Source organism: Pan troglodytes, chromosome 16, assembly GCF_028858775.2.
Source record: "Pan troglodytes isolate AG18354 chromosome 16, NHGRI_mPanTro3-v2.0_pri, whole genome shotgun sequence".
In the NCBI taxonomy this organism is placed as follows: Eukaryota; Metazoa; Chordata; class Mammalia; order Primates; family Hominidae; genus Pan; species Pan troglodytes.
Genome location: NC_072414.2, coordinates 52,160,529 through 52,182,706, shown reverse-complemented (window position 1 = coordinate 52,182,706; position 22,178 = coordinate 52,160,529).

Below are 22,178 nucleotides of genomic sequence, written 5' to 3'. Positions count from 1 at the left end.
GACAAGGAAATAGAATTCACCATAAAATCTGATTTTTTTGAATCTAATACAGTGTGTCTCCTGGGATGTCTAAAATATGATTGTGCTTACCAAAATCCTACTTTCCCCTACATGTTCAGGAATATACTTATGATACAAAGAAAAGTACAGAAAGAAAATGCAAAATTGTGGTATATGTTATGTTTACATTCAATACATAATTTTTGATACAAAATTTTATAATGTAGCCATTATATGAATTATAAGACAAATGAAGGATTCAATTAAAAATATTAGTTTATTGAGGACCATTGGGAGTGTGGACAGTTCGTGGGTCACAGTTCTACATTTGTTGTTGAACATTCTACTTTGGATCCCGTGAGTCTGCATCAGTGCTCATATGTATCACCTCAAAAGTCTAAATTTTGAGGCTTTCATGGATAGAGGCTCTGACACCACGGTCCCCAGCTCTGCCTGTGATAGGCAGGTGCTTGGCACAAAAGCACAACCTCAAGTTGGTTGAAAAGGCACACATCCTAATTTACTCAGTTGCCATCCTCACCTTCTTTGTTCTTCTCACTGACATTTTGGCAAAGTGGCATTTTTCTTCCTGTTCCCCCTTCCTTGCTTCCACTACTGCAAAAGCCAACTGCAGCTCCTTTGGCCAGGGTAGTGTGCCTAGCATGTGGGCCAGGACCCCGGCTGGTCTGCAGGCTGTTACCCATCTGATATGAGGTAAAAATAGACATCGAGAATAAGCCCTGAGAACATTTTAGAAAAATTTGACATGGCTGCAATTGTCAAGCACAATTATTGGAATGTAATTTTGTGTCTGTTGAATTGATTTTTTAAAATTGGGCTTGGTTTTTTTGTACTTTTTTTGCATTTCCTTTTTCTGGCAATTTATTATTTATTTATTTATTTTACAAAGATATTGGTCTGTGATTGATAGGAAATAAAGAAAATGGGCCCTCATCACAAATAATTAGACAATTTGGGGAACACCCACATGAAGTGTAAGTGTGCAGATTTTAGAGCCATAGTACTCAGATATGTGCCCTGGTTATCTGTAGGACTGAATGGCTTTGGGGAGCTTTATCCTCTTCTGCCTTCATTTATCTGTAAAGTTGGGGTGGTGGTAATTGTGCCTACTGCACTGGGTTGTGAGGAATCAAGAGGTTAATACCTGCAGGACTTGTAGAAAAGTACCTCTTATGGAGTGAGGCTCCATATATTTTCAATATTGTCACTTGCACTTCCAGACACTCACTTGTATCTTTGCATAAGCTGGGGCTGCACTATGACTTTTTAAAATATAAATGTTTAATCGTAGGAGGAAAATGGACTTTTATCCATGACAGCAAAAGACATCTAAGATATGTTTTTTCAACTTATATTGGGAATTATATTTTTTACTTTGTTTTTTATGTGTACATAGTAGGCGTATGTATTTATGGGGTATGTAAGATATTTTGTTACAGGCATACGATGCATAATCATATCAGGGTAAGTGGGGTATCCGTCACCTCAAGCATTTATCATTTATTGTGTTATAAACATTCTAATTATACTTTTGGTTACTTTAACATGCACGATAAATTATTGTTGACTGTAATCACCCTGTTGTGCTATCAAATGCTAGATCTTATTCCTTCTGTCTAACTATGTTTTTATATCCATTAACCATCCTCACCTTCTCCCTTCCCCCAGCTATCCTTCCTAGTGTCTGGTAATCATCATTCTACTATTTCCATGAGTTTAATTGCTTTAATTTTTAGTTCCCACAAATGAGTGAGAACATGTGAAGTTTATCTTTCTGTGTCTGGCTTATTTCACTTAACATAATGTCCTCCAGTTCTATCCATGTTGTTGCAAATGACGGGATCTCATTCTTTTTTATGGCTGAATAGTACTCCATTGTGTATGTGTACCACATTTTCTTTATTCATTCATCTGTTGATGGACACTTAGGTTGCTTCCAAATCTTGGCTGCTGTGAATAATGCTGCAGTAAGCATGGGAGTGCAGATGCATTACAATTGTTGAGGGCCCTGGCACTTTTGCCTTCATGGATCTCTTCATCTATTAAAAAAGGACTATACATTTTTTATGACTGTGTTGATATAAAGATGAGTCTAGATTCATTTTTATATATTCATTTTTTCTGACTTTAAAATAAATCAGAACTACAATATTTCTGTGGTCTCCTAAGAGAATCATGGCCCCTGGGCATGGCATTTACTGGTGGAGGCTCAGGCAAGTTGCAGCCTGTTGGGTAAGTTGGCCCCAGGTGTAAGCCTATCCTTCCCTTGCTGAAATGCTCTTCTCCCAGACATCTTCTGTCAGCATCATTCCTCTGCCTCTTGAGTGTCTCTTCTTCTTTGAGACTCCACCCAATCTGTTCTGTGGGTCTGGGGGTATTATAATTGCCTCCCAGGATGGACTCTGAGTTCTTCAAATTCAAGAAACACCCCTGTCTCCTCAGTGCTAAGTGCATTATAGTTGAATCAATTACTAGTTACTCACTTTGGCTGGGTAAATGTATCATGGTGTGGGGAGCAGTGTGGATGGAGCCTCAGGACATCTTGAAAGGAGGTTTATTCAGAACGTGGGAGAAGTTTAAAGGCAGTCTTTTTATTCACATTCTTGCTGGCATCGGAACACTGGTGGACTTCAAAACAGAAAGAATAGGCTAAGATAAGTTGACGGTCAAGTAGTGAGAGCTTTACAAGACAGTTGCCTGAGCAGTGGGAACTCCCAACTGATTAACATTACCAGGAGCTTAACTCATGCATCACACTGAGAACAGACCCCTAAAAGCTGATCTGCTGCCTCATTAGAAGCCAATCAAATGCCTTCAGTGTTGAGTAATATGTTTGGCTGGGCTGGCTCCAGGGAGCAAAACAGCAAGGAGGTCTTATGTTAATTTCAGATGTTGTGGCAAGGATGGTACTGAGAGTTGCCCTGGCAATAAGGATGTTGTGGCTCAACCCCAGGGTAAAAATCTCTGCAAGAGGATGGTCAGATCTCATGAGATTTCCTGCTACAGCATCTTCTCCATCAGGCGAAACATGCTTTATTTCACAGCATTGCCCAGTTTCACCAGCCGTTGACTTGTAGAGGTTCTCAAATTTCAGGGGCATAAGAAGCACTCGGTAATCCTGACGAGCATGCAGGCCCTGGGCCCAGTCCCAGAGCTTCTGAGTCGGTGGTCTGGGAGGGAGCCCAGAACCCATAGGTTTAACAAGCAGCAAGATAAATAATGCTGCAGTTGGATTGGATCAGACTTTAAGAACTTAGCTGCTACTGGATAAACTTTGAACAATAAGAATAATTTCTTCTGTGTTCTGGCGTCCATGGTCTATGTTCGTAGGTCTTAGCTCACTTCTTGGATGCCCAGAACATAGCATAATTCTTAAGCATGGAAGGAAGTCAGAAATATTCCCTCTATGTCCCAAGCCATCTCCCTTACAGATCCTGAAGTCCCCAGTTTTTCTGGCTTTTCTGGTTTTAGGGTTGGCATGTGAACATCTGCAATACAGACTGTCTATTTTTCTCAACTCAGAACTGAGCTGTGAAACCAGCTTGCTGGCACTCTGCACTGGGGTTCCATTTGCTATTAAGGGCTCTAATGAGGAGGGACAGGCAATTATTATTATTTATTTCACTAATTAGCCAGATAATCATTCATTCTGAAACTATTCAGGGTTGGAAATCTGTTCATTTGTGCCCTTTGTCTAATGCGGATTCATTTTGTTTTTTCCCCTTTTCTTTGCAAAAATCGCTGCTTTGTTAAAGGAGGGGCAAAGGTAGTGGGTGAGAAGGAGGAACTAAAAAAAGAGCAAGAGATCATTTCTGAGCTGTGAAGATAATGCAACAAGGAGCCAGAGTCCATAAAAACATCACCTTTCAGTCTCTGAAGACATAATGCTTGATGATAACCATAAAACATGTTAGTGCAAAATAAATTGCTGTTCTATTCAAATCCTTAAACGTACTACTGTGGATGTCACTGGAGATATGCAACTCTTTTTTGCAATCCTGAGGTATATTTTATCATAATTTGTGGGGTGGGTGACAGCCTTGTACACATGATTGCCTTTTCCTGCTCAGTTAGCTTGTCAAGGGCAGAGTCCTTTGGCCTTTTATGAATATAGGACTATTAAGAAATGAACAGGATAACTGAACAGCATGGAGAGGAAGGTTTATTTTTCTTTACTAATAAATACATTAAGTTTTCATGGTGTTTGTTTATAGGAAGCTGCTGTTTTCCTCTCCAGGTTATTTTGGGGAGTGGAAGGGGATTGTTATTGTTGTCATTTTGATGTTCTACATCCTATTTTTTGTTGTGGGAAGGAAAGAACTTTTGGGAGGTTGGGATTTATCTTCAATGTCACAAAATAAAATGTTGGGGAGCACTTCCGCCTTCAGGCTGAATTCTTTTTAAGGTAGATAATTACAATGAGAAGTTGGTGCTTAATTAACAATAGTCACTTTTATAAAGTGGGCATGCAGTCAGTATATAGCACTATTTTTGTAAGCCAAATCTCTCAGACAAAACCAGCGTGTCAGGCTGAGAATCTTTTGCTTTTTTTAAAGACTTTCGTTCTGAGGGTTATAACCAGATCCAAGGGTGATAGAAGCTGTAGCCAGGGATCTTCATCCAAGGAGATAAGAGAGGGTGGCCATTTGTCATGGAAATGGAAATCCTTGGTCAGCACGTGGGGTAGGGATCTTAGCAAATGGTTTCACCTTCCTAAAGGATGACTTAGCTAGTTAACATAACTTACAGTACACTCTTTGTCTTACAATACATACTTCTTAATAGGTTAAAGGATTCAATGTAGTGAACTTCTAGCCTGAATGGCTTTTTCCCCTTTATGGGTTCCTGTGTTGTCAGTAGCACTGGAAATTGCTCACACATTTTGATAAACGTCAAAAAGGCCAGGCTGGACAATATAACGAAACCTCATCCCTACAAAAAATACGAAAAATTAGCCGGTCATGCCGGTGTGTGCCTGTAGTCCCAGTTAGGAGGCTGAGGTGGGAGGATCACCTGAGCCCGGGAGGTTGAGGCTGCAGTGAGCTGTAATTGCTCCACTACACTACACCCAGTCTGGGCATCAAGTGAGATTTTGTCTCAAAAAAAGTCAAAAAGGAATAAACATGTCCTGTGCAGAAAGTTCAAGGAACCATTGTTCCGAGGTCTTCAACTGCACCTACCAAATTTTCAGAAGCTCTGTCAGAGGCAATTTTTTATGTCTCAGTATCCTGGACATATCAGGGTTCATTCTGGTAGGAGCAGCAGCAGGAACAATGTCCTAGTATCTATTTTACCCACCACCACAGTGATAAAATATTTACTGAGAGGAATAAAAAGAACTTTACAAATAAGTTTTTTACAATGTTGAATGTATAGGTCCTATCACATTAATTTACTGGGTATCTTTATATTTTATATAGGAGAAAAGTAGAAATGTAAATGAAAGAAATGTGTATTCTACTTAAGAGTGAGAAACAATTACTAAATCCAAGGACAACTTTAGTATAGGACTGGCATGTTAAAAGGAATTTGATTATTTTAAATAATTCTGCTCTATTCTTGGAAGCACTTTCAAGAGCTCTAAAGATAGGACAGTTTGAAGGTACTAAAAAACTAGTCAAGCTGCATTTTTCAAAGATTTTAAATAACCTAGACTTCTCCTGAAGGTGATGTCACCAACTTACATGCACTGCATGATGACTAGGAAAAAGAGGTGCCAGAGGTCGGCTTCTATACTAGCCACTTGAAGGGACAGAATTTTGTGGTGATTATTCAATGTAACAAGGCTTAGAAAGCTGAGAAAAGAAAAATAGCTGAATAGAAAGCAAAAATGGAAGTGGGTGTGATGAGCTGGAAGCTGTCTTGCCATTGCAAGGTTCTATGTGTAGTACCACATCCAGGTGGCTGTGGGAACATTGCCTACTGTGTAGATACCCAGTGGCAGCAGCTGGGACAGTGTTTGCTCCCCCTAAGCACAGGCTTCAAAAGTGTGGCACTTTTTCAGACACATACCAGGGATTCATCAAGCTTTGCAAGCAGGGGTTGCAAATGGGTTGAAGATGAGAGCCTGAGGTCTATATAAGACTAGTCTTTCCAGGTAAACTGGCTTGTTGTGACGGATTTCCTCGTCCATCTCATCAGTAATGATTTCCCTCCAACATATCAACACTTACCTGTATTAGGGCCTTTGCTCGTGCTGTTGCCTCCTTGAATGTTCCTCTCCCAGATATCTGTGTGGCTTGCTGTCTACCTTCATTGAGGATTCTGCTCGAATGTCATTCATCGGTGCTGCCTTTCTTCTGCAACCACCCAACTGAGAATAACTCCCTGTCACTCTCTATCCCCACCTTCCCTTTTTTCCTTCCATAGCACTTAATATCATCTGATGTAAAACATTTTATTTGTCTCTGACATTAGAAAGTAAGTTCTATGACAGTAGGGTCTATGCTGTGTGGAACCTCCCAACAATGGAAGTTGTTCACTGTGCCTCAAACAGTACCCATCATATAGGAGGAACTCAGTCAATGCTTGTGGAATGGATGAGTGAATAATAACAATTATTTTGCTGTTTTGTGCACTTTCCTTGAGCCAAGCTCCACACTGAGTTTCCACGCACTTGAGCACATGCCATCCATGATGCCCGACAGGTAGATCACTGTTGTTACTTTGCATCCCGTTTCACAGATGAAATTGTATTCCTGGTGGCCCCACATGCACAGAACTCTGCTCTGAGGAATACAGAGCTGCCCTGAAGATACTAGCACTATGCACCTTTCTCTTTAATAAAGAATTTGTTATTACACACAATTTGTTTTTTGTTTTCATTTTTTCTTTTCCTTTGAGACAGAGTCTCACTCCGTCACCCAGGCTGGAGTGCAGTGGCATGATCCTGGTGCACTGCAACCTCCGCCTCCTGCATTCAAGCGATTCTCATGTCTCAGCTTCCCCAGTAGCTGGGATTACAGGTGCACACCACCACACCTGGCTAATTTTTGTATTTATTTACTTATTTTTTTGTAGTAGAGACAGTGTTTCACCATGTTGGCCAGGCTGGTCTCAAACTATTGGTCTCAAGTGATCCACCTACCTTGCCCTTCCAAAGTGCTGGGATTACAGGCGTAAGCCACCGCAACTGGCCACACATAATTTGTTTTAAAAGATAAAGAAAACATCAAAGTTGTGGAGAAATTAGCAGGGAAGGAGAACTTGACTCAGAAGGATCTTAATTTCAACAGATTTCTCTGAGGGGGCTTTTTCCCTTAGGATTGCTATATTTTGGGGAGGGGAGAGGATACAGAATGCCTGGTTAAATTTGAATTTCAGATAAATAATAAATGTTTTTTTTAGTTTAAGTATATTCCACATATTGTATGGGACATATGTATGCTAAGAAATTATTCATTGTTTTTCTGAAATTTAAATTTAACTGGGCATCCTGTGTTTTATCTGGCAACCCTAATTTTGTTGGTTTTCATTTCTAACAAAATGGAGGAAAAATAATAGTGAAAATAAGAGTAATAAAAACAATTGCAGTTATCACTTCTGCCCCTCAGGAACTGTGTGCCCTTGCATAAGTTATCTGTAGTTCTTAAAAGAGCCTTGAAGCTCAGAGAGGATAAGTAATTTGCCCAAAGCCACACAGCCAAAAAGCCCATTTTCCTCCCATAACACCCGTCATCATCTGACGTAAAATATTTTAATTTTTAATCTCCCCCAATAGAAAATAAGCTCTATGAGGACAGGTCTGTGCCCCTAAAGAACCTCCTGATGCCTGGGTCCCTCTGACTTCAAAAGCAAAGTTTCACATGACCCCACTATGTTCTTTGAGGTACTATGTTAGAGCCAATCTAAAAGCAAGAAGAGCCACTTCTAGCTGAAGCCCCAAAGGAGCTGCCAGGGTCTGAGTACCCATCTCTACCTCCTTGGGCCTCCCATTGTTTTTTTGGGTTTTTTTTTTTTTTTTTTGAGATGGAGTCTTGCTCTGTTGCCAGGCTGGAATGCAGTGGCGTGATATTGGCTCACTGCAATCTCCGCCTCCTGGTTTCAAATGATTCCCCTGCCTCAGCCTCCCGAGTAGCTGCGACTACAGGTGCGTACCACCATGCCCGGCTAATTTTTTGTATTTTAGTAGAGACGGGTTTTCACCATGTTGGCCAGGATGGTCTCGATCTCCTGACCTTGTGATCTGCCCACCTCGGCCTCCCAAAGTGCTGGGATTACAGGTGTGAGCCACTGCCCCTGGCCGGGCCTCCCATTCTAAGCAAAGTCTGGTTAATCCTTCGTGGTGTCATTGAACCACAGGACTTTCTTGTTATTACTTTTTCTAAAAATTCACTTGAAAATAAGTATAAAAAGTAAACAGCAACAGCCTGTGTGATTTCAGTTCTACAGTCACATGTTTTATTCTAAATGACAATATTTAACAACAAAATTGCTTCATTTCAACTTCATTGCATTCCTTCAAGTGGTAGTGCTATAATTTAGAAATAATAAATGCAACAGTGAATATATTGCCTTCATTAATCCCCAATACTGCTTATTTTCAGCATTTTAAATTATTTGGGTGTGCTCAATAGATTTAGTTGAAGTGGAAATGAAATTATTCAAATTTCAGACCATTTGCAATTATCAATTTATCTGCCGTTTTCCAGCCAAGTAACTGAACTTCAAAGTAGCATTTAGTTTGAATGATTTCTTCTTCATCCCCTGCTTGATATGAAACAGTGAATTAGTCAAGTAAAAATGTCTTTGGAACTGAAGGTGCCATAAACAAGGGTATCATAGCCTCTGAATTATCAGGCAGCACAGCTGATGTTGATTGCATGTCATGGTGTCCCAAGGACATCCAGAGTGACAGTGGAAACTTTCTGCCTCTGTGCGTAAAGTGAAGAATTAGGGCAATCATCTAAATATTTTACTTCTAAGCTTCTCTTTGCTCGATTCCCAAATAATTGAAGAAAAGCATGAAATTTTAAGGTCTGTAAATACCAGAACTTAAGCACTGAGTTGCCAGATAAGGTACAGAATACCTTGTTGAATTATCCTACATCCTTTACATTTATGATCATCCAATCTTCACAACAATCCAGTCAATTAAGTGTATTGTTATCCCATTGTAGAAATACTGGAAAATGAGGCTTGGAGAGCTTAAGGCGTTTGCCTAAGATCACACAAACGTGGTGGTGGCTGGGGTCTGTATAAAAACCATTCTGGTTTCACCCCTATGCCATTATGCTTTTCTTATTTATTTATTTATTATTATTATACTTTAAGTTCTAGGGTACATGTGCACAACGTGCAGGTTTGTTACATATGTATACATGTGCCATGTTGGTGTGCTGCACCTGTTAACTCGTCATTTACATTAGGTATCACCATTAAGCTTTTCTAATCACATGGAAATGACCAGTTGCGGGTAGGGTCATGGGTCTCTCTACTTTTTTTAAAGGATACAATACAGTCTCAAATTCATACGGGTAGGTTCAAGGTTGAGTTTTGCAGCTATAGTACAGGTTTAAGGCAAACATGTAGGATTCATCTTATTGGCAAATGGGCTGGCACATCCTCTTACTATTCAAAAGAACCCCCTAACTCTGGGAAAAATATAAATTCAAGGAGTGAAATGCAATGGCAATAATTGGACAAAACTTCAAATGAATGAAAGCAGCTCCCAAACAATTAGTTGTTTTAAACTCCATAAAACTGCTATTTCATTTCATTGTAAACTCATTATGGATTGCCCTAAGGTTTTAAAATCTAACTTTGGAGTTCTCGAATTATGGATTTGATTAAACTCAGGCTCCATCTCCTTCCTAGATAATGAGCAAGTGTATCTGCAAATGGGCCACAATGAGGGTCTCATCATAAACATTTCTTCCTTGATATCTGTTGCATCGAATTATTGAAAAGATGATGAAGCAACATTTTGAGAAAATTCAAAAGAAGAAAACAGCACCCACGACACAGCACAACTGTTTTCATTTTTGCACATTCCTTTCCTGTTACTAATTTCTGAAGTGGCCGAACTGACAGAGATTCCACAGTGCTCGTTAGAAATGAATTCATGGTTTCTGTCAAGAAGAAACTGCCTACATAGAAGAAAAGGCAGATGAGGAAAGAAAATCCATCTTGCAGTTTGAAGCAATTCTATTTTTATTCTTTAACAAAAATTCCATAAATGGGGCATGCAGAGAAGTGTTAAGTAGCCTTTTCTGCTTTTACCTTAATTATTCTTTCACTTCGAAGGCACTGAGGACGTGAAAACGGATTCCTGGGTTCTGAGATTCAAGAGAGGCTCCTCAGTCCATCCAGAACTCATTTACTAGCATTGCCAGGCTCCTGGTACTGGGTTAAATCCTAGAAATGAGCAAACCCGTACTGAACTCGAACTTGCGCTGTAACAGAAGTCTGAATTATGTGGATACATAGCGTTGTACTAACAGACTCCAGTGACTGATGTGACAAAAAAGATCAAAGTGTCAGAATTATTTTAAAAGAGATTGTCTTAACCTAGGACAGTTGTCACATGTGCCAGGAAGAACTGTGGCTATTTGGTGATGGCTTTTGCCCTCCATCAGTTAACAGTAATCCCCAAAATGAGAATACTAGTAAAACACATAAAGAAAATGATGATTTGCCAGACAATTAAGGGAATTCAACTGCAGCCCCAGTAGAGCTTCCTTGTTACGTAATACTACGTGCAAATTATTCAACCATAGGATCAATGCAGGGGCCACAGAGGATTGGCATACACTAGCAAGAAGTGAAATGATTTACATTTGGAAGCCACAGCTGGTATGAAAATAAACATTGAATCAGTTCCTTCCTGTAAGAGCATGTTCCATTAGACTAACTATGGTAGGTGATATTTTTCACATTTTAATTGGTGTTTTGCTGATTTTATCAGAATTTCTGCTGATCAAAGCAAATTGGCTATTTATTTATTTTGCAATGAAGCTAACTGTTCACTGCAAGTTTAATGTACTGTAATGAATTTTAAATATCCTCCTAGTCAGATTACAGCGTTTGAATCAAGACATCCTTGTTAACTTAAATTATTAATTACTTGAATGGACAAAAGGTAACTTGCAGATATAATGTCATGTTTTAAATGGATCTAAATTGGATAAAATGCTGGGCCTGCGTTAGAAGATGTTGGGAAAACAAAAACGTTTTCCCCTTGCAGTCAGCTTAACCCACTCGTACCTGCATAGTTTTTAGACATATGATAAATACTTTCATTATTAGTTTATTTTCTGTAGCTTACAGAACAATAAGTTCTTATGTTATTTACACTCCAGTGACTTTGGTTTAATTGGCTTCCTTTATGTTATTTATATAAATATAAATCATACTGGGTTTTAAAGTATTAATGATGCATTTTATGTTATAATGCTGTTTTCATCCAGGCTAGCACTCCATAAATTCACACCATCCATGGGTAACAGCTAAGGAACTTCACAAAATCTACTTCAAAAGTTGAAGCAAATGCACTCTGAACCTCAGCAGAACTCATGCATGAGATGAAAAGATCCATTGAATTACATTTCATTTGCAATCGAGTTAGCAAATTAATTTATTCAAATATATCTGGAGGGCAATTCTCAGGTCTGCATGCTTGGGAGACTACATAGATTTTTTTTTTCAAGGCATTATAACAATGCTAGGCTTAAAACCCCATTAAAAACCTAGGTTTTGAGCCTTGCTTCCACTAGTTGCAGAAGCATGGGTGAGTCTACTGAAGCTGTCAGACATCACATCTCAAGTAAAGAAGTTGATTGAAAGGTCTGGCTCTATTTAAATTTCTGCAGTCCTAGGTTTTTATATACCCATTTGGTGATCTTTGAACATTTTTATCTCAAATCCTAATATAATATTATGAGTAAACAGAATCCTGTTATGTAGCTCACATTTTAAAATAAACTTTAGATTTTACAGATATTTGAGCTTTTCTAAGCGACTCTCTACATATTGGCATCTTTGATAAAAAGTATTTAAAAAATAAAGTCAATAAAAGATATTGTCGCATGTCATTTTGATTATTGGCTAAAAAACGATGTACCCTAGGAGGAGGCAAACAGGTAAACCTACATGGTGAGTTTAATAATTGTAAAATGCCATTCGAGCAGTAATTTGATTTTGGCTTACTTAGGGAATGTTAGGTGCCGTCCACAGCACAGCCTTGATTTTCGTGGTGACAAAAGGTAGTGCCTGGAGAATGATGAAATGCTTATTGAGCATTCATTTCTGAAATGCCACTTGAACTCTACCCAAATGCAAGTTTTCTTATCTAGAGCCATGTGATATGAGCTGGTTCATTTGTCTTTGTTCCCACCTTAGCATGCTGAATTTTCAAAGTGCCAAAAGCATTCCAGAAAAAGATGATTTTATTCTACAGTGTGGATCTGTTGAAAGAACTCTTGGAATTCAAGAGATCTTCCTAGCTGGAAAACATTGGTCAAGTTACTTAACCTCTCAGCCTTGGTTTTCTTACTTCTAAAACAGAAATATTTGAAGTTCTTGCTTTCTTGGTTGTTCTGATAACTAAGTGAAATGAGGTATGTGGAGCCTTGGTACAGTACCTTGTTCCTAATAGTTATTCAATCATTAGGATGTATTAGTAATGCATCTTCGCCATAGTTGTTCTGTAGCTTGGGAAGATATCAACAAGTAAGTCATTCTGCTGCCTATGGTGTATTTTCTGTTTTTCTTTTTCTTTTCTTTTTTCTTTTTTTTTTTTTTTTGAGACGGAGTCTTGCTCTATTCGCAGGCTGGAGCACAATGGTGTGATCTCAGCTCACTGCAACCTCCGCCTCCCGGATTCAAGCAATTCTTCTGCCTCAGGCTCCTGAGTAGCTGGGACTACAGGCGTGCGCCACCATGCCCGGGTATATTTTTTATTTTTAGTAGAGAAGGTGTTTCACCATATTGGCCAGGATGGTCTCGATCTCCTGACCTCGTGATCCGCCCACCTTGGCCTCCCAAAGTGCTGGGATTACAGGTGTGAGCCACCGCACCCGGCCTACCTATGGCATATTTTCAACTCAGATGGAGTTAATAATGTCATTGAAAAGGGGGCGGAATGTCTGATGTCTAAAACACTACAAGAGACAGTAGAAAAAGAACTTGCAGACTGTGGCAGCTGTTCTCAATATGAATTGCCCTAAAAAGAGAGTAGGGTGATCGGCTGGTGGGAAGAAACTGAGAAAGATAGCTCACTGTATTCACACTGTAGCTGTTGAGGGAGAAAGTCATGTAGCCAAGTTGGTGGGTGTGGCATGTATTTACTACTTTGCCTTGAATAGCTCTTTCGGTTTACAAGGCACTGCCACATTTTCTCACTTTGTCTTCATGCCAGCTCAGTGATGCAAGTAGCTCAGATGTAATCTTCCCATTTTACAGATGGAGTTGTTGAGGCTCAGAAGGGTAAAGGTGTTTGTGCAAGGCAGAACTCAGATCAGGTCTTCCTTCCCTTAGGAGAAGTCACCTCAACAAGTAGTTTAAACCCAATAAAAATAGCTAACAAAAATTAAAACAATCCATTGAATTCTCACAACCATCCAATGAGTAGTAGGTACACTACCATGAACTTCATTTACAGATAAGTAAACTGAGGCACAGAAGGGTGAAGTGACTTGTGGAACATCATCCAATTAGTGGGAAACCTATGGTGAGAAGTTAGAAAGCCTGGCTGCAGGATCCACACTCTACGCTGTTCTCTACCACCTCTGGAGGGATCAGAATTGAGAATAATGTATACTTTTCAAACCTTAGCAAGCATCACAATCACCTGGTAGGCTTGCTAGACCACAGACTTGCTGGACCTAGCCCCAGAGCTTTTGATTTAGTAGGCCTGGAGTGAAGCTGAGAATTGCCACTCCTAACGGGTTCTCAGGCTGATGCTGATAACCTGGAGGCCACATTTTGAGAACTGATGGTCTAGACCAGAGGCACACGATCTTGATGGTGCAGACGTACCGTTCACCTCAGGATTCTTCACCTATGAAAGAGGGTTGGTAGTTATCTGACTTGGTAAACAAAGAAACCCTAGGGCTCCTGAGTAGGCTCCTTCCTCAAGACTCCTCTAGGATCCACAATGTGGCCAAGTGAAGCCACTTGTTTGAATGCTTATAAAAGACTTCTCTAGAAAAACCAGCTTATACAGTGAAGGCCATTCCCGGGGATTGTGGGTGGGAATGAGGAGACAGGAAAATCCCCATGGACAGTTTTCCTTGCTCCATTAATATACATGTGCAACCAGCTAAAGTGATTATACCTGGAAATGAATTGGGAGGAGAAGATGGTTGAAGGGGAGCGTCAACCCTTTGCCTTCTTGATTGTGAGGTGGGGGTATGGCCTCTGGGAGCACTGTATGCATTCAGATCTCCAGGACTATAGCTGCTTTCCTGAAATGTTTAGCAACATTAGTATATTTTAATGACCAAGGCAGCAGTTTGGTCACATCTGCTTAAAAATGCCCAGACTGCCGAGCGCAGTGGCTCATGCCTGTAATCCCAGCACTTTGGGAGGCCGAGGTGGGCAGATCACTTGAGTCCAGGAGTTTGAGACCAGCCTGGGCAACATGGTGAAACTTTGTCTCTACAAAAAAATATAAAAACTAGCTGAGTGTAATGGCTTACGCCTGTAGTCCCAGCTACTCGGGAGGCTGAGGTGGGAGAATCACCTGAGCCTGGGGAGGTCGAGGCTGCAGTGAGTCATGATCATGCCACTATACTCCAGCTTGGACAACAGAGACTCTGTCTCCAAAAAAAAAAAAAAAAACCCAAAACCCAGACTGTGGTGAACTTGTTTACTCACTTGCTGATGGGCTGCGATGAAAAAACCCAGCAATAAAGAATACTGTAAGGACATTGCAGTATTATGATCTGCTGTTTAATATTTAATATAGTTGCCCAAACTGCTCCCTTATTTTACGCATTTATTAAACTTCATACACAAAATACTAATCAATTATGATTGAATAAATTGCTTATTTGAAATAAAAATGAAAGAGTAGCGATCTGACTCTGCATTGAAATCTGGTGCTTTGCCACCCACCTGCCTGGAGTTCAGGCAAGATCTGCCCACTGGGACCCTCAGCGTTGCTTGCTGGGGGTGCCTTATATTCAGGCACTTGTATTTGTCAAGTTCCACACCCCTTGAGGGCATCTGTTCTAAGTCTGCTTGGTTGAATATTCAAGCTACTGCACTTAACAGAAGACATAGTACTTGGCAGGGAATAGAACTTTGAACCCAGAGCTGCTGCTTATCAAATGCTCAACTGGAGAGACACATATCTGTGGAAGGTTTCCTGAAGCAAAAGATCTTCATGCCCTCATCCAATGTGGTTCATTCCAACTCAGGAGCTGAACAGATCACAGGAGAGCCAGGTACCCCTTTGGTGTCATTTTGACAACCTCCCTGTCTTGCTGAATTGCTTACACTGAATTGCATTTCTTTCAGCCAGAATTCACCATTGGCTTGCACTGAGCAGTGTTTAAATGAAAGAGGGCTGAAAGACCTCGTATTTACTTTAAGGATGTTGAAATCCATTGCTCATTACATTCAATATGTGAATGTCTAAATATTTCTTTATGAAAAATTTCAAACATACAGAAAATAATAAACCATGACTGGGTGCAGTGGCTCGCACCTTATAATCCTAGCACTTTCAGAGTCTGAGGCAGGCAGATCATTTGAGCTCAGGAGTTCAATACTACCCCGGGCAACATGTTGAAACCCCATCTCTACAAAAAATACAAAAATTAGCTGGGTGTGGTGGCGTATGTCTGTAGTCCTAGCTACTGGGGAGGCTGAGGCACGAGAATTGCTTGAACCCAGGAGGTACACATTGCAGTGAGCCGAGATTGCACCACTGCATTCCATCCTGGGTAACAGAGCGAGAATTCATCGAAAAAAAAAAAGAAAAAGAAAAAGAAAAAATAATAGACCCCAAAGTAGTTGTGAAAAGTTTACTTTTTGCTATATCTGCCTTATTTTTGAAAAGGAAAGAAAATGTTATACAGTTTAATGCCCCTCCCCAATCAATTCCCACTCCCTAGAGGCAACCACTTTTCCAGAGTTGATATGTTATCTTTCCTGTCCACATTTTGTATACTATTAGTGCATGCCCAAGTGTTTACAAACAACATGTAATATTGCTTTGAAGGTTTTCAAAGGTTTACTTGAGAATCACACCGTGCATCTCCTTTTACACACAGTGGGCTCTTTATGAAGATGTGAGAAACTTTTATTAGATCTTATATTGAACATCTAATTCATTTTTCTCATGGACATTCTGGAACATATAAATGGTATACTTCTCTGTGCAGTGGTGGTTGGGAATGTGGACTCCAATTTGTCACCTACCTTCATTAATTGTAGAACCTTGCAAGGACATTTTGTTTATTTCATTAAAATAGTCCCTTAGCTTATTTTGGCTTTGCATGCATTTCATCATTTAATTTCTTGAAGCTTGTTACCTTTACATTCTTGTTACAAGATCCTTTTTTTGCTATTTTTTGAGCTCTATCTTTATCTCCTCCATTCAATGCCTCTTCAAGATGTTTACTAGTTATCAGCAGGTGCCACATGCCACAGCCTTTTTCCCCTCCCTCCCCAGCCCCACCCCCACCCCCACAAGCATCAAATGCAGGACAATTGGCAGAATTTACTATATGTTAAGTATGACATTGTGTTTAGCAAAATAAGTTTTATACAGCCACAGTCTGGATGCATTATCTGTCAATATCCAAGAAAATGGGTACAAAATGTGCAATGGATTCCCATGTTAAAATACTTCCTTCCCAGAAGTGGACCCCTGTCATTTATTCCCCAGTCTAAAAGTTGTTTACAGGGATAGGAAGAGCCTAGGATTGCAGGCTGATGAGCACGTATCACAGTATTTTTATATTTTGGAGCCAAAGCAATTGCATGGCAAGAGAGCGGAAGCCTGGAGAAGCTATTAACAATTTAAGAACTTATCATTTACCATTTCCACTAGTATAAGAATGTCAATTTCATTTCCAAAGAGAAGCATAGAAATGATGTGTTTTATGAATAAGGTCTTAGAGCTGCAACTAAGATACTTAGAGACATATTTTATATAGTATAATATTAAAATGTCAGAATTTTACCCTTGAGCCTTTGCTCAGTTTCCCTCCAATTTACAGTTAAGCACAACTCGGGGACAGTTCCTAAAAGCAGTCATTCTAAACATATCTGAACTCCTCTTCCTGGGGTATAATGGCCACCTTGACTGACTGTGTTACCTCAAAGATAACCAGGCGATCCTCCAACTTCAGGCAGGAGACAAAAGGAATTATGTACGAATTTCAGTATAAAATAACATTTTCAAATGTTATTGGAAGTAATGAAAATACTTGATTGAATAGGGGCAAATGTGTCTATAAGATGTACAGAAAAGTATCTAAAATGTGTTCAAGTAAGGATGAATCTTAATACCTTGATGTTCATTTATGTGTTCAATTAAGACTTTTTATACTTATAACTAATATCCAATTTATTCTGTTAATAAATAATATAGCTTTATTAATACACTAATCTTAATGTATGCCTTACCTCATTCATCCATATATGTATACATTTATGTATCAAAAAATATTCAGTGAGTTTATATTGTGTTCTTGGGTACTGGAAATAGAAAGATGGATAAGAGCTGTATCATGTTCTCAAGAAACTTACAACTTGATGGAGAAAATGATAACTATACAAAAGTGTGATAACTGATACAGTTGATGAATTTTGATGAATATAGAAAGTGAAAACACGGATAAAAAGTAATTAATCCAGTCTGAAAACATCAAGGAAAGTGAGAAATAGGAAGTTACATTTGAATAAGACTAGCTTAAGTATTTCCTAGCTCCCCCAGGGTGGATTTAATCTTCCTTTATCTCTTTCCCTAGAATAATATATACTCATCTTCATCATGTATTTATTATCATATTTTGTTATAGTTAGTGTTCTCATATCCTTCTACTTTACTAGATAGAACTCCTTGGGGACAAAAGTATGTCTTATTTAACGTTGTATGCTGAGTACCTAGCACAGAGTAGGAGCTCAATAAAACGTTTGTTGAATGAATAAACACTAAACGATTTGGATTGTCCTTTTTCAAATTTGAGGAAGTATTGCATTTTAAATATGGCAAATTCACATGTAGATTTTGTCAACTATGATCTGAGTTTATCTCATTCTTTTGGAATTGTCCCATTTCACACAAAATAATAGCCAATTTGAGAATCTGGAATAGATATTCTCTTAGACAGTTGGTATTCTGCTCTTTACACAAAGTGTTATAGGAAGAGAGTCACTGAAGGAAAAAGAAAAGGCTGTAAAATATTAGAATGTATTTGGAACACCAAGGCCAAAAACGTCTTTGAAGTTCTAAACAAAGCTGTTCGCTGTTTCAGCCATGGTCACTGGAAGGTCAAGGAAGCATTCAAGACCCGAACTAAAGACTTGGTCTTGAAGCATAATGTCAGTTCTTGACATTAAGTCTCTAGCCTCTGCTTTCTCCTGAACTTAAAACAGCAGTAGCAGCTCACCTGCAGCACAGCTGGTCTTAGCAGGAGTGGAGAGATCTCTTAATTCCCTTTACTCAATTTTCTTCTCTTACTACTTTTAAATAAGGAATCAGTCCCACAATAGCTACAGAAGACCACCAGGAAACTTTTTAGAGAAATACTAACTTATAAAACTTCACGCATCCCAGTCCCTCTCTCTTTACACATGCCTGTAAAAAGGAAATGTGTATATACACAGATAGACATACATATGACATATATATGTTTAATGGAAAAGAATCATGTGTCCAAAGTCATAAGTTTGTTTACATTTCTGAAATAATATTGTTTTAGATAGAAATAAATTAGAACTGGCTTCTGATTCTGGAGAGTCAACTAAACATATTACAGGAAGCTAAATTCTTTTGCATCCTTAAGTCACATAAAAATGACAAAATAAAAATCGGGAAGCCACAAAGGCACTGAAGAATCATGGGGCCTGTAATTTGGGGCCTGCTTTCCTTTAAAAGGCTTTGGTCCTGCCTAGAGGAGACAAGTGACAAGGGGGAAACTGAGCAGAGTCTTGAGAGGTTTAAGGGTCCACAGGACAAGAACTAGATTTTAGGATTTGACAAAGAGAGGCCAGACTTTTAAAACCTCCAAGCATGTAGTTAGGATCATAATGGACTATAACATAAAAATAGACCAGACAAGAATGGAAGCCCTGCTTTGAAGCATCTCAATCTCCAACTAACGTGATCTGGAAATGCAAGTGCCCTTAGCCTAAATGCCTTCCAGAAGCAAATGAAAATTCTCTCTGGAGGAAGATAATGTCTCCACATATCTGAAGTTACCACTATAATTTTTAACATACAATATCTGATATTTGATTAAAAAGTAACCAGACACATAAGGAGGCAAGATAACAAGACTGAAACCAAGGGAAATAACAGAAAATAGTAACAGAGGCTCTAGACAACAGAATATAAAACAAGGACTTTAAAATAACTGTGCTCAGAACATTCAAGGAAATTAAAAAGCAAGATTAAAAAATTTGGAAAGGGCCGGGGATGGTGGGTCATGCCTGCAGTCCCACCACTTTGGGAGGTCAAGGCAGGTGGATCACCTGAGGGTCAGGAATTCGAGACCAGTCTGGCCAACATGGCAAAACCCTGCCTCTACTAAAAATACAAAAATTAGCAGGGCTTGGTGCACACTTGTAATCCCAGCAGTTTGGGAGGCTGAGGTGGGTGGATCACTTGAGGTCAGGAGTTTGAGACCAGCCTGGCCAACATGGTGAAACCCCATCTCTACTAAAAATACAGAAATTAGCCAGCCATTGTGATGGGCACCTGTAGTCCGAGCTACTAGGGAGGCTGAGGCAGGAGAATCGCTTGAACCTGGGAGATGGAGGTTGCAGTGAGTCGAGATTGCGCCATTGTACTCCAGCCTTGGTGACAGAGTGAGACTCCATAAAACAAATAAATAAAATCAAAGATAAAGACTTAAGAGCAAAAGAAAAGATAGTCTTCAAAAACACTGACAGACTCTCAACAGAACAAAATCAGGCCAGGTGCAGTGGCTCATGCCTGTAATCCCAACACTTTAGGAGGCTGAGGTGGGCATATCACCTGAGGTCAGGAGTTCGAAACCAGCCTGGCCAACATGGCAAAACTCTGTCTCTACAAAAAACGTAAAAATTAGCAGGGCGTGGTGTCATGTGCCTGTAGTCCCAGCTACGTGGAGGCTGAAGCACAAGAATTGCTTGAACCCGTGGGGCAGAGGTTGCAGTGAGCCGAAATTGTACTACTCCACTCCAGCCTGGGCAATAGAGCAAGACTCTGTCTCAAAAAAAGAAAAAAAAATTAGAACCTGGAAGATACATGAATATTATTATGAAAGTGCCTAGACATTTATACCCAGTAAAAAGACCCTCCAAAAAGAAAGTGAAACAAAAATATTTTCAGCCAGGAAATAAACTGGTAATTTAGGCCTATACTAAAGGAAATAATAAAGATGTTCTTCATGCAGGAAGGAATGACACCAAATAGAAGATTGCAAATGGACAAAGAATGAAGAACAGAAATGGTAAACATTTAACTAAATCTAAATAGATATTGATAGTATAAAACAATTATAACAATAATACTATTGGATGAAATTTATGTATAGAGAGAAGTAAAATACGTAATAGCCGTACCATACAAGTTCTAAAGCCTTGCCTAGTCAAGGAAGTGGTAAAAATACTGATTTATATTAGACTTTGATAAATTAAGAATGCATTTTATAATCTCAGGAGAACCACTGAAAGAATAGTAAAAGAATTCATAAAAATAATTTATAACTACAAAGAATAGTAATAGAATGTATAACTTTCCCAAGCTAAAGGAGGAGAAAATGGAATAATCATAACAAAATCAATCCAATGGAAGGCAAGAAGAAAGGGAAAAAGAGAGATGAATAGGTACAAATAGAAAAAAATAGAAAGGTGGTGTATTTAATCCCAAATATATCAGAAATTGCATTATAGAAAAATGAAACAAATATCCCAATTAAAATACAAAAATTTTCAGACTCAATACAAAGACGAAACCCAACTGCATGCTGCTAAAACAAGGCATATCTCAAATATAAGGATATGAAAATGTTAAAAGTCTGAGAAAAAAATATAGCATGCCAACCTAAACTGAAGAGGAGCGTTTTATGATGATAAAAGCTTCAACTCGCCTGGAAAACATAACAATACGAACTCTGTCAGAACATTGGAAGGTCTAAGAAACCAATAAATCCACCGTCATGGTGGCTGACCTCAACACATCTCTCGGTAACAGAAAGAACAAGCAGACCAAAAATCATTAAGAATGTAGATGTTTAGAGCAACATGTTTAACAAACTTGACTGAATTGAGAGATATTATACAAAACTCAATGCTGAAGACTAGACATTCTTTTTAATTGCAAGTGAGAATTTCCCAAAATTGATGACTTTTGGCCATAAAGCAAAGATGAATACATTTCAATGTATTAAAATGATGTAAAGTATGTTCTCCGACCAAGTCATACTAAGCTAGGAAGAAATAACCACAAAGAAAGTGAGCTAATTATCATATGTTTGGAAATTAAGCAATACATATCTAAATATGATAAGAATTAAAGAAGAAATCACACAGGAAATTAGAGAATATTCTGAACTGAATGATAATGAAAATACTACATATCAAAACTTGTGAGAGGCAGCTACAGCCTTCTTAGAAAGTATAGTACTAAAAACAGATGTTAAAAAGGAAGGAAGGATGAAAGCCAGTAATCTAAGCACCTGTCTCAAGAAGTAAGAAAGGGTCAGAAACTAAAACTAGACAGTGTAAAAGGAAAGAAGTTATTCATAAGAGCAAAAATTAATAAGAACAAAATGCATGAGGAAATCAACACAGCCCAAAGTTTCTTTTAAGAAAACCTATGAAAATGGATAAATCCATGGTGAGTCTGGTCAAGGAAAAAATAAAGATTGCTTAAATAACCAATATGAAGAATACAAATAAGCAAGTTACAAAAAAATCTTTTCACCATTAAAAAGATTATAGTGGAATATTACCACCAACTTTATGCTAAGAAGTTAGAAAATTTAGATGAAGTA